Source organism: Loxodonta africana, chromosome 15 (genome assembly GCF_030014295.1).
Source record: "Loxodonta africana isolate mLoxAfr1 chromosome 15, mLoxAfr1.hap2, whole genome shotgun sequence".
In the NCBI taxonomy this organism is placed as follows: Eukaryota; Metazoa; Chordata; class Mammalia; order Proboscidea; family Elephantidae; genus Loxodonta; species Loxodonta africana.
Window position 1 is genome coordinate 3,680,263 of NC_087356.1, and position 13,797 is coordinate 3,694,059.

Sequence of the window (13,797 nt, forward strand, 5' to 3'; positions counted from 1 at the left end):
GGAGGTGGCCTGTAGGGGGCTGGGGAGGGACACCCATCAGAAGTTGGGGAAGTGGGGTGGGATGCTGAGATGGGCTGAAGTCTGGATCTGTGGGGAGGACAGAGCCAAAGGATTGCCAGTGAACTGGACGTGGGCTGTGGGGTTTGGGAGAAACAGCAGTCAAGAGGCCTGCGCTGATTTTGTTTCTCGGCGGGAGCAAGTGGAAGGATGAAGCTGCTGCTGACGGAGGTGGGAGAACTGAGGAGGGGAGGGGAGGAAGAAAGCTGAAACAGCTGGGCATCAGTGCAGAGATGCAGGAAGAGGAGGCCTGAACATCTGGGCTTGCCCTGCTCTGGGGGACCCTACCCGACACACACACCTTACTGTTTAGGGGGATATTCACAAGCCTACTCAAGATGACTGACTCCCTCTGTTGGATTCTGGAGATGTGCCTTTGTGTAGGGGTTAAGGCGTTGTATCATATCAGTTACCACGTTCATTAACTAACTCACGGAGCATGGGACTTAATTACATTGAGTTAACTCATTGCCCTTGCTACCTGCTCCGTGTTACTGGCTGGGAGCAGGGCTCAGGGGATGGGAAGTAGGAGGTAAAAGATTGAATGCCTCCTGCTCCGAGCCAGCCAGGTTGCCCCCTTTGTGTCTGCAGATGGGTAGGGAAGCCCGCGGCCAGCACAGGTCTTGTTTCCTCGTGCTTGTTTTCCTAAGGCACGTCATTTTCCTGCTCTCGGAGACTGGCAGCGATGAACTGATGCTTTGCAGCGTACGCGTGTGCAGGCATTCTCTGAGCTGGAGTTTTCCTGGCTCTGAGCTCTCCCTCCCAGACCTGCGGCCTGTGCAGGTACAAGGAGCGTACTTGTGTGCAGGCACAGGGAGCAGGAATTGGGAAAGAGCTGGACCTGGCTTCAAGGGGAGGAGGAAGCAGGCCTGCTTGCAGGCTTTTTCCAGCACAGGGATAGCCTGGGGCTGCCCTCGCAGAAGAGGGGGCCAGTGATTCACGCGCTTGGCTGCTGCTAACCGAAAGGTTGGCTGTTCAGGTCCACCCAGAGCTACCTTGGAAGAAAGACCTGGTAATGCTGCTTCCAAACAGTCAGCCCCTGGAAACCTTATGGGAGCACAGTTCTACTCGGTCATACATGGGATTGCCATGAGTCAGAATCAACTCGAAGGCAGTGGTGTTTTTTTTCATTTTATTGTTTTTGGTTTTTTTTTTTTGCGTTCTCAGGACATAGTGTTAATGGCTACCTAGCCTTATGGACAGGGCAGATACCTCTCTTCCCTGGAGAGGCTGGGAGTGGGGTCTCCTACCCCATTCTCCTGATTGGTGGCCATCGATGCCTTCTAGTAGTAGTTGTGTGCTCATTTTACAGGTGAGGAAATGGAGGTACAGAGAAGTTACCTTGTGGAAAAGGTTATACAGCTTCTGGGTGGCTGACCAGGTCTGAGGCTACTGCCCGGGCTTCCCCTATGAAGCCATTGCCTCCAGAAATTGTCCTCAGGTCACGTATTCCTTCCCAGCAACCATTCAGCCTAATTTTTGGTGTAGAAAACTAGGTCACTATAAACCGAGGCAGAAGTGAAGTGCCATGGACCTTGGTGAAGAATTCTGGGTGGAGGAGTGCGGTGTGATTCATTACGTTTGTGTGTGGCCTTTCTAGCCATGGGCTTGTAACTACACCCACGTGATTGTGTGAGAGGGTCATTGTGGCCTACCCAGGGGATTGGTCAGTTTTGCCTTAAAAGAGAGCCAATTCCAGAGCAGAGAGGAGGACCCCACCTCCACCAAGGAAGGAGAGAACAGCAGCAGCAGAGACCCAGAGGCGGTAGACTGCATGGTGGGCTTCCTGGCCAACAAAGAGAGAAAGCTGAGTACATTTGGGCAGAGACTGAGGGCCGAGGGAGGTGTGCCTGCAAGCGCAGCTGGGGAAGGGGCTGTCCTGATGGAAGACTGTATCCTGAGTGTTCTTGAGCTTGAATTGTAACTGTTACCTCCCCAGTAAACTCCATAATTGTGAGTATGGTCTGTGAGTTCTGTGTGGCCATTGCAATGAATTATGGAACCCAGTAGAGAGTGCTGTGGAGAGACAGAGGGTGTCAGAAATGGTAGAGATGGCCAAGAGAGGAAGTGTGTCTGACCTCTACCTCACAGGAATCAGCCTTGGGCCGTTGACCTTGGTACTCCTTCCCCCTTGTGGGGTTGGAGTAGATCAGACACTGCCCCCAAGCCGTTTTTACAGGGAGTTAGAGAAGGCTATATGGGTGGGGTTTTAGAGAAGCCTAGGAAGTTGGGTAAAAATTGAAATAGACTTACTTAGGTGGGGGAAGGGGCCTTCCAGTCTCACAAATGGCGTCGTGGGGCCCTAGAGCAGGGAGTATTTGGAAAAGCCAGAGGAAAGAAGAGGAACCAGCATTGCTGACAGCCCCAGGGGCACATTTTTTTATGTAATTTTTTCTACGTTTGTTGTGCTTAATCCTCAACACACCCAGGTGAGTTAGGTGGTGGTATTCCTGTTTTGGAAACCCTGGAGGTGTAGTGGTTAAGTGCTACGGCTGCTAACCAAAGGGTCAGCAGTTCGAATCCTCCAGGTGCTCCTTGGAAACTATGGGGCAGTTCTCCTCTGTCCTGTAGGGTTGCTATGAGTTGGAATTGACTCAACAGCTCTGGGTTTGCTTTTTTTTGGTTTATTCCTGTTTTAGATTGTGAGACTGAGGCTGACAGAAGTTATGTAGCTCACTGCACAGCGCTCGCAGAGGAAGAGCAGTTTGAACTGGCAGTACCTGACTGAGCATGTCGTTGGACTCATGAGCTCAGCCATGAGGTTCTGAGGGCTGACCCAAGGGTCCAGGATGCAGAAGGGCAAGCCTCAAGAGCCCTCTGGTCCCGTGTGCGGGGCCTAGTCGGCGTGGGGCCAGAGCACAGGAAAGGCCCTACTAAGGCCTTCCCGTGCCGTCTCCTTAGACCCCTCTGTGATTTAGCCTTGTCTCTGTTCCTGTACTGGGGCAGCTGGCTTTTCCCGCCTGAATTAGTACCTGAGAGCCTTCGAGGCAGGCCGCATTCTTTACTTTTTATGGCAAAGAGGCAAATTTCACTTTGTTTACAAGACTAAGATCTTTCCTAAAACAAAACAAAACATCCATTGCCGTTGAGTTGATTGCGACTCACAGCAGTCCTTTAAGACAGGACCCTGCCCCCTAGGGTTTCCACAGCTGTAATCTTTACGGAAGCAGACTACCACATCCTTCTCTCGCAGAGCAGCTAGCTGGTGGGTTTGAACTGCTGACCTTTCTTGTTGGCAGCCCCAGCGCTTAACCACTGCACCACCAGGGTTCTTCAAGATCTTTCCTAGGGGTCGGGCTTTGTTTGAAAAAAAAGAGACACCTGCAGCTTCCACAGTTCTTCTGCGTTTTAATGTGGGGGAGGGGTGTGCCGGGGGTGGAGCATCCAAGGGGTGAAGAAGCCCCAGAGGTGGACAGGTTAAAATAAAATACGCCACCCTTACTGCCCTGTTCCAGCTGAGTCTCTCTCCTCCAGCCCTGCCTTCCAGATTGTGCCCCTGTGCGCTTTCAGTGGCCCACCCCACCCCCGTGTGCTCTCTCCGCTTCACATCAGATGACTGTTTTCTCCACTGTTGAACATTCTTTAACCCTCTTGCGGGTTTTCTGTTTGTCTCTTTGAAAGAAGAATGAGTTTTAGTGTTTTCCTCTCCCCAATAACTTATTTTTCTGTACCAAAAAAACCCCCAAAACCAAACCCATTGCCATCCAGTTGATTCCAACTCATAGCGACCCTATAGGACAGAGTAGAGCTGCCCCATGGTTTCCAAGGAGCACCTGGCGGATTCGAACTGCCGACCCTTTGGTTAGCACCCATAGCACTTAACCACTACACCACCAGGGTTTCTCTGTACACGACCATTCTGCTATTTTCTTTGCATGAAAATGTGATTCGTGGCTCTTCAATACCTGAACTGCCCTGTAGAGGCAAACTCTCAGTCATTCATCTGTTTGTTGAGATGTAAGTCTGAGCAGGTTTCTGACACCACTGGCTATTGTTCTGAAATAGCCAGAATTCAGACGTTCATGGTCCTTGCCCGTGTCAAGGGTTTCGGTGGCCAACCCAAGCGGGTGATTAGGAACAGATTGTAGCTGCGTGGACAGTGGCTGTGATGACTTGCTCGAGAGTGGACTGTGGCTGTGTGGACAGTAGCTGTGCTGACTTGCTCGGGGTGGACTGTGGCTGTGTGGACGGTGGCTGCCCTGACCTCCTTGGGAGCAGACTGTGGCCTGTGTGGACGGTGGCTGCCCTGACCTCCTTGGGAGCAGACTGTGGGCTGTGTGGACGGTGGCTGCCCTGACCTCCTTGGGAGCAGACTGTGGGCTGTGTGGACGGTGGCTGCCCTGACCTCCTTGGGAGCAGACTGTGGGCTGTGTGGACGGTGGCTGCCCTGACCTCCTTGGGAGCAGACTGTGGGCTGTGTGGACGGTGGCTGCCCTGACCTCCTTGGGAGCAGACTGTGGGCTGTGTGGATGGTGGCTGCCCTGACCTCCTTGGGAGCAGACTGTGGGCTTGTGGACGGTGGCTGCCCTGACCTCCTTGGGAACAGACTGTGGGCTGTGTGGACGGTGGCTGCCCTGACCTCCTTGGGAGCAGACTGTGGGCTGTGTGGACGGTGGCTGCCCTGACCTCCTTGGGAGCAGACTGTGGGCTGTGTGGATGGTGGCTGCCCTGACCTCCTTGGGAGCAGACTGTGGGCTGTGTGGACGGTGGCTGCCCTGACCTTCTTGGGAGCAGACTGTGGGCTGTGTGGACGGTGGCTGCCCTGACCTCCTTGGGAGCAGACTGTGGGCTGTGTGGACGGTGGCTGCCCTGACCTTCTTGGGAGCAGACTGTGGGCTGTGTGGACGGTGGCTGCCCTGACCTCCTTGGGAGCAGACTGTGGGCTTGTGGACGGTGGCTGCCCTGACCTCCTTGGGAGCAGAGTGTGGGCTGTGTGGACGGTGGCTGCCCTGACCTCCTTGGGAGCAGACTGTGGGCTGTGTGGACGGTGGCTGCCCTGACCTCCTTGGGAGCAGACTGTGGGCTGTGTGGACGGTGGCTGCCCTGACCTCCTTGGGAGCAGACTGTGGGCTTGTGGACGGTGGCTGCCCTGACCTCCTTGAGAGCAGACTGTGGGCTGTGTGGACGGTGGCTGCCCTGACCTCCTTGGGAGCAGACTGTGGGCTGTGTGGACGGTGGCTGCCCTGACCTCCTTGGGAGCAGACTGTGGGCTTGTGGACGGTGGCTGCCCTGACCTCCTTGGGAACAGACTGTGGGCTGTGTGGACGGTGGCTGCCCTGACCTCCTTGGGAACAGACTGTGGGCTGTGTGGACGGTGGCTGCCCTGACCTCCTTGGGAGCAGACTGTGGGCTGTGTGGACGGTGGCTGCCCTGACCTCCTTGGGAGCAGACTGTGGGCTGTGTGGACGGTGGCTGCCCTGACCTCCTTGGGAGCAGACTGTGGGCTTGTGGACGGTGGCTGCCCTGACCTCCTTGGGAGCAGACTGTGGGCTGTGTGGACGGTGGCTGCCCTGACCTCCTTGGGAGCAGAGTGTGGGCTGTGTGGACGGTGGCTGCCCTGACCTCCTTGGGAGCAGAGTGTGGGCTGTGTGGATGGTGGCTGCCCTGACCTCCTTGGGAGCAGACTGTGGGCTTGTGGACGGTGGCTGCCCTGACCTCCTTGGGAGCAGACTGTGGGCTTGTGGACGGTGGCTGCCCTGACCTCCTTGGGAGCAGACTGTGGGCTGTGTGGACGGTGGCTGCCCTGACCTCCTTGGGAGCAGAGTGTGGGCTGTGTGGATGGTGGCTGCCCTGACCTCCTTGGGAGCAGACTGTGGGCTGTGTGGACGGTGGCTGCCCTGACCTCCTTGGGAGCAGACTGTGGGCTGTGTGGACGGTGGCTGCCCTGACCTCCTTGGGAGCGGACTGTGGGCTGTGTGGACGGTGGCTGCCCTGACCTCCTTGGGAGCAGACTGTGGGCTGTGTGGACGGTGGCTGCCCTGACCTCCTTGGGAGCAGACTGTGGGCTGTGTGGACGGTGGCTGCCCTGACCTCCTTGGGAGCAGACTGTGGGCTGTGTGGACGGTGGCTGCCCTGACCTCCTTGGGAGCGGACTGTGGGCTGTGTGGACGGTGGCTGCCCTGACCTCCTTGGGAGCGGACTGTGGGCTGTGTGGACGGTGGCTGCCCTGACCTCCTTGGGAGCGGACTGTGGGCTGTGTGGACGGTGGCTGCCCTGACCTCCTTGGGAGCGGACTGTGGGCTGTGTGGACGGTGGCTGCCCTGACCTCCTTGGGAGCAGACTGTGGGCTGTGTGGACGGTGGCTGCCCTGACCTCCTTGGGAGCGGACTGTGGGCTGTGTGGACGGTGGCTGCCCTGACCTCCTTGGGAGCGGACTGTGGGCTGTGTGGACGGTGGCTGCCCTGACCTCCTTGGGAGCGGACTGTGGGCTGTGTGGACGGTGGCTGCCCTGACCTCCTTGGGAGCGGACTGTGGGCTGTGTGGACGGTGGCTGCCCTGACCTCCTTGGGAGCGGACTGTGGGCTGTGTGGACGGTGGCTGCCCTGACCTCCTTGGGAGCAGACTGTGGGCTGTGTGGACGGTGGCTGCCCTGACCTCCTTGGGAGCGGACTGTGGGCTGTGTGGACGGTGGCTGCCCTGACCTCCTTGGGAGCAGACTGTGGCTGTGTGGACGGTGGCTGCCCTGACGTCCTTGGGAGCAGACTGTGGGCTGTGTGGACGGTGGCTGCCCTGACCTCCTTGGGAACAGACTGTGGGCTGTGTGGACGGTGGCTGCCCTGACCTCCTTGGGAACAGACTGTGGCTGTGTGGACGGTGGCTGCCCTGACGTCCTTGGGAGCAGACTGTGGGCTGTGTGGACGGTGGCTGCCCTGACCTCCTTGGGAGCGGACTGTGGGCTTGTGGACGGTGGCTGCCCTGACCTCCTTGGGAGCAGACTGTGGCTGTGTGGACGGTGGCTGCCCTGACCTCCTTGGGAGCAGACTGTGGGCTGTGTGGACGGTGGCTGCCCTGACCTCCTTGGGAGCAGACTGTGGGCTGTGTGGACGGTGGCTGCCCTGACCTCCTTGGGAGCAGACTGTGGGCTGTGTGGACGGTGGCTGCCCTGACCTCCTTGGGAGCAGACTGTGGCTGTGTGGACGGTGGCTGCCCTGACCTCCTTGGGAGCAGACTGTGGGCTGTGTGGACGGTGGCTGCCCTGACCTCCTTGGGAGCAGACTGTGGGCTGTGTGGACGGTGGCTGCCCTGACCTCCTTGGGAGCAGACTGTGGGCTGTGTGGACGGTGGCTGCCCTGACCTCCTTGGGAGCAGACTGTGGCTGTGTGGACGGTGGCTGCCCTGACCTCCTTGGGAGCAGACTGTGGGCTGTGTGGACGGTGGCTGCCCTGACCTCCTTGGGAGCAGACTGTGGGCTGTGTGGACGGTGGCTGCCCTGACCTCCTTGGGAGCAGACTGTGGCTGTGTGGACGGTGGCTGCCCTGACCTCCTTGGGAGCAGACTGTGGGCTGTGTGGACGGTGGCTGCCCTGACCTCCTTGGGAGCAGACTGTGGGCTGTGTGGACGGTGGCTGCCCTGACCTCCTTGGGAACAGACTGTGGGCTGTGTGGACGGTGGCTGCCCTGACCTCCTTGGGAACAGACTGTGGCTGTGTGGACGGTGGCTGCCCTGACCTCCTTGGGAGCAGACTGTGGGCTGTGTGGACGGTGGCTGCCCTGACCTCCTTGGGAACAGACTGTGGCTGTGTGGACGGTGGCTGCCCTGACGTCCTTGGGAGCAGACTGTGGGCTGTGTGGACGGTGGCTGCCCTGACCTCCTTGGGAGCGGACTGTGGGCTTGTGGACGGTGGCTGCCCTGACCTCCTTGGGAGCAGACTGTGGCTGTGTGGACGGTGGCTGCCCTGACCTCCTTGGGAGCAGACTGTGGGCTGTGTGGACGGTGGCTGCCCTGACCTCCTTGGGAGCAGACTGTGGGCTGTGTGGACGGTGGCTGCCCTGACCTCCTTGGGAGCAGACTGTGGGCTGTGTGGACGGTGGCTGCCCTGACCTCCTTGGGAGCAGACTGTGGGCTGTGTGGACGGTGGCTGCCCTGACCTCCTTGGGAGCAGACTGTGGGCTGTGTGGACGGTGGCTGCCCTGACCTCCTTGGGAGCAGACTGTGGGCTGTGTGGACGGTGGCTGCCCTGACCTCCTTGGGAGCAGACTGTGGGCTGTGTGGACGGTGGCTGCCCTGACCTCCTTGGGAGCAGACTGTGGCTGTGTGGACGGTGGCTGCCCTGACCTCCTTGGGAGCAGACTGTGGGCTGTGTGGACGGTGGCTGCCCTGACCTCCTTGGGAGCAGACTGTGGGCTGTGTGGACGGTGGCTGCCCTGACCTCCTTGGGAGCAGACTGTGGGCTGTGTGGACGGTGGCTGCCCTGACCTCCTTGGGAGCAGACTGTGGGCTGTGTGGACGGTGGCTGCCCTGACCTCCTTGGGAGCAGACTGTGGGCTGTGTGGACGGTGGCTGCCCTGACCTCCTTGGGAGCAGACTGTGGCTGTGTGGACGGTGGCTGCCCTGACCTCCTTGGGAGCAGACTGTGGCTGTGTGGACGGTGGCTGCCCTGACCTCCTTGGGAGCAGACTGTGGGCTGTGTGGACGGTGGCTGCCCTGACCTCCTTGGGAGCAGACTGTGGGCTGTGTGGACGGTGGCTGCCCTGACCTCCTTGGGAGCAGACTGTGGCTGTGTGGACGGTGGCTGCCCTGACCTCCTTGGGAGCAGACTGTGGGCTGTGTGGACGGTGGCTGCCCTGACCTCCTTGGGAGCAGACTGTGGGCTTGTGGACGGTGGCTGCCCTGACCTCCTTGGGAGCAGACTGTGGGCTGTGTGGACGGTGGCTGCCCTGACCTCCTTGGGAGCAGACTGTGGGCTGTGTGGACGGTGGCTGCCCTGACCTCCTTGGGAGCAGACTGTGGGCTGTGTGGACGGTGGCTGCCCTGACCTCCTTGGGAGCAGACTGTGGGCTGTGTGGACGGTGGCTGCCCTGACCTCCTTGGGAGCAGACTGTGGGCTGTGTGGACGGTGGCTGCCCTGACCTCCTTGGGAGCAGACTGTGGGCTGTGTGGACGGTGGCTGCCCTGACCTCCTTGGGAGCAGACTGTGGCTGTGTGGACGGTGGCTGCCCTGACCTCCTTGGGAGCAGACTGTGGGCTGTGTGGACGGTGGCTGCCCTGACCTCCTTGGGAGCAGACTGTGGGCTGTGTGGACGGTGGCTGCCCTGACCTCCTTGGGAGCAGACTGTGGGCTGTGTGGACGGTGGCTGCCCTGACCTCCTTGGGAGCAGACTGTGGGCTGTGTGGACGGTGGCTGCCCTGACCTCCTTGGGAGCAGACTGTGGGCTGTGTGGACGGTGGCTGCCCTGACCTCCTTGGGAGCAGACTGTGGCTGTGTGGACGGTGGCTGCCCTGACCTCCTTGGGAGCAGACTGTGGCTGTGTGGACGGTGGCTGCCCTGACCTCCTTGGGAGCAGACTGTGGGCTGTGTGGACGGTGGCTGCCCTGACCTCCTTGGGAGCAGACTGTGGGCTGTGTGGACGGTGGCTGCCCTGACCTCCTTGGGAGCAGACTGTGGGCTGTGTGGACGGTGGCTGCCCTGACCTCCTTGGGAGCAGACTGTGGGCTTGTGGACGGTGGCTGCCCTGACGTCCTTGGGAGCAGACTGTGGCTGTGTGGACGGTGGCTGCCCTGACCTCCTTGGGAACAGACTGTGGCTGTGTGGACGGTGGCTGCCCTGACCTGCTTGGGAACAGACTGTGGCTGTGTGGACGGTGGCTGCCCTGACCTCCTTGGGAGCAGACTGTGGGCTGTGTGGACGGTGGCTGCCCTGACCTCCTTGGGAGCAGACTGTGGGCTGTGTGGACGGTGGCTGCCCTGACCTCCTTGGGAGCAGACTGTGGGCTGTGTGGACGGTGGCTGCCCTGACCTCCTTGGGAGCAGACTGTGGGCTGTGTGGACGGTGGCTGCCCTGACCTCCTTGGGAGCAGACTGTGGCTGTGTGGACGGTGGCTGCCCTGACCTGCATACAGGCCAAAGCTGCCTGCCCTCTGGAGTGGCACTTTCACCTTGTTGGTCAACCTTGTCCCCATGGCCCTGCACCTATTCCCGTGTTGGCCTTGCCTGGTCCCTGTTTCCCACCCCGTCACCTCAGTTGTTACAGCTCTCATCCATTCAGTTTGCATTATCGGCAGCTGCACAAGCCAGCACCCAGTAACCTGTGCACCCCCACCCTCCCAGTTTGCGCCCAAGCCATGAAGCTTGCACCCATGCTATTGTCGTTCTCTAATTGCTAGGCTTCAAGGATTAGTGGCCCTGGAACCCCTTGAGTCCCAAGGCCTCCACTGGGTAGAGGCCAGATTTGGATGGAGCCTGGGAACCTCAATTTCCAGCTGGCTGCAGGGACCTGTGGAACTGAGGCTGATCTTGGGCACCCAGTGGTGGAAAGTGGGCGGCCTTTTCTTTCTTGGTTGGATCATCAGTTCTAGGGCCATCTTAAAGAATCTGCTTTCTTAACTTTAAGGCTGGCTTACATCATAGAGTGTGTCTGGGCTGGTGAGATCCAGGCCACCCCAGGGGGTACGGGTTTGGGAGAGGGGCAGGAGATGTGTGAACCCATCAAACTTCAGTGGGTGCTGCTGGGCCTTGGAAGTACTGGGCTCTGTGAATGACTGGCAACTGGAATGGGTGAGCCTCGAGGTGGTTAGACTGTCCTTCTACAACCACAGAAGAGCCATCACCAGCAGAGAGATCCTTGAAGCCGTGAAGTGGAGGTCCCATTGGAGGAGCCTTTGAATAAATGGAGTGGTTGTGAATGGTCCTGTTGTGGAAATGATCACACTTGTCAAAAAAAGTGGCTATATTGGAGGGCTGAGTTGGGTGACAAGGTATCTGAGAAGCACCTGCTGCATCAGGAGCTCTGGTTTTACGAACCTGCTCTCTGAGTCCCTTGTCTTTAGCCTCCTGCTTTGCAAAACCAAGTAAAAGAAAAGCTTTTTTCATAAGGAAAAAAAAAAAATCCACCCTGCATACACCCTGAGCTGGAGTTAGAGATAGGGCGAGAGATTTGTCTGGCTGGCTGTTTACTAAAGCGAAGTTTTTACTTGCCAATTCTCTTCCCATTTTCGGGAGCTGAGAGGTAATCTCCCTGCCACCGTGGACTGGGCTACCTCGTCCAGAGGCAGTGTGCAGCAAGTATTAACTGGTGGTTGTAATTTTCATTAATGATTTATTAGTGAAATTGCTATTTATTGAGTGCCTGGTATGAGTCCTGGTGGCATGGTGGTTAAGAGCTTGGCTGCTAAGCAAAAGGTTGCCAATTCAAATCTACCAGTCGCTACTTAGAAACCCTATGGAGCAGTTCTACTCTGTCCTACAGGGTCACTAGAAGTCGGAATTGACTCAGCGGCAGCGGGTTCGGTATGTGCTAGGCCTTAGTCAGGGTAACTAATACTAGCTGCTGTGACAGACACCCCCAGAATCTCAGTGGCTTCACTCAACAGAGGTTTATTTCTTAAGTCAAGTCTGATGTCAGTTGTATGTGGGGAGGAGGTCCAGGGTGGGGGACTCTGCCCCACGCAATCTTAGGGACTGAGTTTTCTCACACCAAGTGACTCTGCTGTACCCTGGGGACTTGGAATCATGCATTCAACCCACCGCATCTGTCTAGGCATCCAGGGAAGAGGGAGAGCTGGCAGAACGCATGGGAGGCTTTAGTGTCTCTGTCTAAGCTGGTGCTCATCACTCTGTGACCTGTCTTGTTGGCCAACAATCAGTCACACAGCTTCACATAACCGGAAGGAGGCTGGAGAGGGTAATCTGCCGTTGTGCCTGGGAAGAGAAGGAAAAAGGCCAGATACTAATAGCACTGGCACAGAGGTCGACAGTGAGCATACTTGGTCAGTGCACCGGGTCTTTGTTTAGGCTTGAGTCAGGCACCAAGGGCCGTATGGAAGAAGGAAGCAAGGTGTTTGAGTCTCATAAGACATGGTCTGCCGAGATAGGGGTTCCATGGTCACGTTAGGAAGTCTGTTATCATGAGGTACAGACCAGCTTAGCCTGTGTCAGGGGAACCTTTGTAAGGAAAGGCCATGTGGAATGAGGCCTGCCTACAGGAAGGGCTTCAGACAGGAACGTGATTATTTCTCTCTCTTAAGAGCAAAACAAACAAACAAACAAACAAAAAACCCAGTTGCTGTGGAGTTAATTCTGACTCCGGTAGTCGCATATGTGTCAAGAGTAGATCTGTGCTCCACCGGGTTTTCAAGGCTCTGACCTTTTGGAAGCAGATCGCCAGGCCTGTCTTTCTGAGGGGCCTCTGGGTGGGTTCAGACTGCCAGCCTTTTGGCTAGTAGTTGAGCGCTTAACTGTCTGCACCACCTGTCTCTCTTAGATTACTAATAATAATCCGTGTGTTGAGTGTGATGCCTCTCGACCAATGGTTTTAGCTACCCTGGATTTGGGGTTTTTGAGAGAAAATTCTTCCTCTTTTCTGACTCCTGAAGTAGCCTCCTCCTCAGTGACTGTTGACTCATACTCTGACTTACTCAAGCCTTTCATTTGACTTTCTCTCTTGCCATGTCCGTATTCGGAGACTGGGAGCTCAGCGAAGGCTCATTTGCTGCCCACAGTGGCAGCGACGGGGTGGGGTACGTTAGGATGGGGAGGGCAGAGAGCAGCCGCGGTTGTGTTTGGATTCCTTGCCTTGGGTTGATTTTGGACAGTTCAAGGTCACCATTTGACGTTGAAAAAGCCACCTGTCTGGGGCATCTGCGTCTGCATCTGAGCAACTTATCGTTAAATCATCTTTAGAAGAACTCTAGCGTACAGTCGGCCCTTGGTATCCACGGGGGTTGTGGCTCCAGGACCCCTGCGGACACCAAATTCCAAGGATCCTCATGTCCCTACATAAAACGGTGCAGTATCTGCGTGTAACCCACGCACTTACTCCTGCACACTTTACATCATCTCTAGGTTACTTAAACGATACCTAATACAATGGAAATGCTGTGTAAATAGTTGTTATACAATGCTGTATTATTCAGGGAATAATGACAAGGAAATGAGCCTGTACACGTTCATTACAGATGCAGCTATCGTAGGCCTAACTACATAGTACGTGTCAGAGGCAATGCTCAGACGAGTGCTGGAGAGGGTCTGAGGACCTATGGAATGGCAGGAGACTACAGCAGGGTATGCCCCGAATATTTTCCTTCCGTGGACATGGAACCCGCGGATACAGAGGGCCGACTGTATAGAACAGGTAAAGGTGGAGCTGTTGTGGCTAATCCTCCCCCTCAATTCCAGGTCAGCAACGTCATAGAGGTTCCTGAGCAAGGGGCCTCCAGAACCCCTTTCAGGTCCGAGAGTCTGTGGTACCGTCTGGGAGGGCAGGCAAGCCTTCCCCAAGACTGGTTCCCTGAGAAGCTTCTGACAGTCATTGCCAAACCTCACTGACCCAATGAACCTGTGTGACCAACAGCACCTCCGCCTCCACCTGCCTGTCTCCCCTCTGCCACCATCTCCCCTGCCTCCACGCGGGTGGGAGGAGCATGAGTGGAATGGAACCTTGGGGTGGGGTTTGTTGTCGATTGGATGGCCTGCTTCCTCAGGGGCTGCTGTCCATTGGATGGCCTGCTTCCTCAGGGACTGCTGTCCATTGGATGGCCTGCTTTCTCAGGGTCTGCTGTCCATTGGATGGCCTGCTTCCTCAGG

The 13,797-nt window shown here is 57.4% G+C and overlaps 1 protein-coding gene across 10 annotated transcripts in view; it reads left to right on the forward strand.

Annotated features, from left to right (window-relative positions):
* Window positions 1-13,797, forward strand: part of INPP4A (inositol polyphosphate-4-phosphatase type I A) — a 171,692-nt gene that overhangs the window by 64,748 nt on the left and 93,147 nt on the right. Inside the window, exon 1 of one of the 10 annotated variants that reach the window (XM_064268434.1) lies at window positions 13,043-13,345. The exons of the other annotated variants lie outside the window; for them this stretch is intronic. The gene's annotated coding sequence lies outside the window, so the exon portion shown is untranslated. Of the gene's footprint in view, window positions 1-13,042; window positions 13,346-13,797 lie in introns of those variants that run through there. 10 annotated transcript variants of the gene reach the window in all.